This window comes from Elephas maximus, chromosome 9, assembly GCF_024166365.1.
Source record: "Elephas maximus indicus isolate mEleMax1 chromosome 9, mEleMax1 primary haplotype, whole genome shotgun sequence".
In the NCBI taxonomy this organism is placed as follows: Eukaryota; Metazoa; Chordata; class Mammalia; order Proboscidea; family Elephantidae; genus Elephas; species Elephas maximus.
Genome location: NC_064827.1, coordinates 84,246,197 through 84,249,675, shown reverse-complemented (window position 1 = coordinate 84,249,675; position 3,479 = coordinate 84,246,197).

Below are 3,479 nucleotides of genomic sequence, written 5' to 3'. Positions count from 1 at the left end.
GCTATATCAGTTCTATCAGCTTCAGTATATCAGTCCCATGGAAGGGTTCTGATTGGCTCTGCTGGGATCATGTGTCTACCCCTTGGAACAATCACTGCTGCTAAGGGAATGGGAACATATGATTGGCCAGGCTGGAGTTGGGGGAGGCGGTGTATATTACCAGATGAAGGGGAATGGGAAAACTTGCCAGGCTGCCAAAAAGGAGAGCTACCCATAAAGCCTTACATCTTTAAATTCCCACTCATTCTTGCTTGGTCTTAGGCTTCAGCTCAGGCATAGCAACAGTGCTCTGACTCAGAGCCTAAAGACTTAACTTCCTGCCAGGAGGTGATTTTGGTTTTGGGGAAAAGTTGTTGTTAGTTGCCACATTTCAGAAGCAAATTGCCAAGCCTGTCTCCTGAGGTGCCACTGGATGGGCTCGAACCTCCAACTTTTCAGCTAGTAGTTGAGCAGTTAACCATTTGCACCATGCAGAGATTCCTAGTGAAAAGCTAGTCCATTGCATTTGCTTAGATTGATTGACAGGATAAATTGCCAAAGGCATATTTTTCTGTAATGAGGGATGAGAAGCAGCAATATGTCCTAGGAGACTAATTCGGGGGCCAGAGCCTGAATCCAAGCTCTGAAATGAAATTTGCTACATAATTTGAATTTAATATAGATTAAGATCATACGATATCCAGCAAATTAATTGATCAATAATTCCAAAATGTTTTTGACAATAAATATTAAATCTGTGAATAATTTAAACAATGTGCTAATCATGAAAACTTTTAGTGGCCACAAAAAAAGGGGGTTTGGACTTATTTTCAGAGAAAGGTTCCCTGCAGGATCCCTTGGGCTATGTGTGATAATGTTTGATCCTTGATCTAACAGGTTATGAAAGTTTCAGGCAGGGGCCTCTCTCTTGTGCAAAAAACTCTCAAAGCAGACTGATAGGACAAGAGGAAAGAAGCATATGATATTCAGAATATCACCTGGGGAGAGTTGTTCTTCCTGCTTAGTGAGGAATTTGCACTAATACTCCAACAGCCCTCAAGGAAGCAGTCTGGTGGAGTGGACATGTGTGGGCTTTATGAAGCCAGACAGGTGTATTTTCAGAGCATAAATTTCAACAAGTTAAAAATGTAATTTTCGTACAAATACTTAGTGAGCATATGCCAAAGATTTGATTAATTAGAGAATTAATTAAGAGGAAGCCAGCAGGAAGGCAAAGCTGGTTGAAAGGAGACTAGAAAAAGCTGATTTATACAGTCAGTGATGTAAACAGAATGCTGCAATAGGGTTACTAAATTAGGTATCCAACTGGTTAGTGTCTGTCATGGATTGAATTGTGTCCCCCCAACATATCTGTCAACTTGGCTAGGTCATACTTCCTAGTATTGCATGATTGTCTACCATTCTGTCATCTGATGTGATTTTCCTATGTGTTGTAAATCCTATCACTATGATGTTAATGAGATGGATTATTGGTGGTTATATTGATGAGATCTACAAGATCAGATAGCGTCTTAGGCCAGTCTTTTTGGTGATATAAAAGAGAAGCGAGCAGAGAGACAGGGGGACCTCATACCACCGAGAAAGCAACTCCTGGAACAGAGCACATCCTTTGGACTTGAGGTTCCTGTGAAAAGAAGCTCCTAGACCAAGGGAAGAGTGATGACAGGGACCTTCCTCCAGAGCCAATGCCCTGAAATGGGACTTGTAGCCTACTGGCCTATGAGAGAATAAATTTTTCTTTGTTAAAGCCATCTACTTGTGGTATTTCTGCTGTAACAGCACTAGATGACTAAGACAGTGTCCTACGAGTATAAAAACCATAACCCTTGGGGCTACCTTCCTAGGCAAGACTCATTGGCATCATTTACAGATCTCTTTTCTATAAATTGACATTCTTGAGACCTAATCGATAGCACATAGTAAGTCAGATAAAGCTACATTACCTTAGAGCAGAGTTTCTCGACAGCAGCGCTACTGACTTCTTGGAGCGGATAATTCTTTGTTGTGGCTATCCTACTTATTGTAGGATGTTTAGCAGCATCCTTGTGTCTCTACCCACTTGATACCAGTAGCACCCCAGGAGTGACAATTGGAAATGTTTCTAGACGTTGTGAAATGTTCCCCAGGAAGTAAAATTACCCATAGTTGAGAACAATTGTTCTAGTATAACTTTGAATTAAAGGCGTAAAGTCATCTTTTTGTGTGTGTGTATGTGTGCCTTACTTTCAAATTTTAGATAATTTTTGTAAGTGTCCAAATCCCTGGTTTGCCTCTTACTGGCTGTGTGATCTTGGGCTATTTTTTAACTGCTCCCAGTTTCAGTTTCTTCATCTGTAAAATGGAGCTAACCCCTTCCCTCAGAGGTTTGTGTGAGGATTGAGTGAAACAGTAACAGTCAAACACAGAAATCAGCAAACATTAGTAACACATTTAGCTTCATGGTTAGCCACGGTGGCTTTTTTTCTTTTTTAATCATTTTAACAAATGTTTTATTTAGCCTCCATATGGAAACTCCGGTGGCGTAGTGGTTGAGTGCTATGGCTGCTAACCAAAGGGTCAGCAGTTCGAATCCACCAGGTGCTCCTTGGAAACTCTATGGGGCAGCTCTACTCTGTCCTATAGGGTCACTAGGAGTCGGAATCAACTCGACAGCACTGAGTTTGGTTTTTTTGGTGTAGAGTCAAAGCTATAAGAAATTATCATCTTTTAAAAACATATATATTTGATTTTATTGTGCTTTAGAAAGTTTACAGTGTGAATTAATTTCTTATCCAAAAATTTATACACAAATTATTTTGTGACATTGGCTGCAATCCCTGAAATGTGTCAGCACTCTCCCCTTTTCCATCCCAGGTTCCCCGTGTCCATTCCTCTAGCTTTCCTGTCCCTTCCTGCTGTCTTGGCTTTGCTTTTGGGCAGGTGTTGCCCATTTGGTCTCATATGCTTGATTGAACTAAGAAGCACATTCCTCACCTATGTTATTGTTTGTTTTATGGGCCTCTCTAATCTTTGGCTGAAAGGTGGGCTTCAGGAATAGCTTCAGTTCTAAGTTAGCAGGTGTCCAGGCACCACAGTCTCAGGGGTTACTCCAGTCTCTGTCAGATCAGGGAGTCTGGTCTGTTTTTTTGTGAATTTAAATTTGAATTTTGTTGTATATTTTTCTCCTGCTCTGTCCAGGACCGTGTCTGGTGATCCTTGTCAGAGCGGTCAGTGGTGGTAGCCAGGCACTATCAGTTCTTCTGGGCTCAAGCTGGTAGAGGCTGGTTCATGTGGTCTGTTAGTCTTTTGGACTAATATTTTCGTTGTACCTTTGGTTTTTTTCATTTTCCTTTGCTCTCTAATGGTTAATGAGATGCAAATCAAAACTGCAATGAGATACCACCTGACCCCTGCAAAAATGGCAATGATAAAAAAAAAGAAAAACAGAAAATAACAAATGCTGGAGAGGTTGTGGGAGGATTGGAACTCTTATACATTGC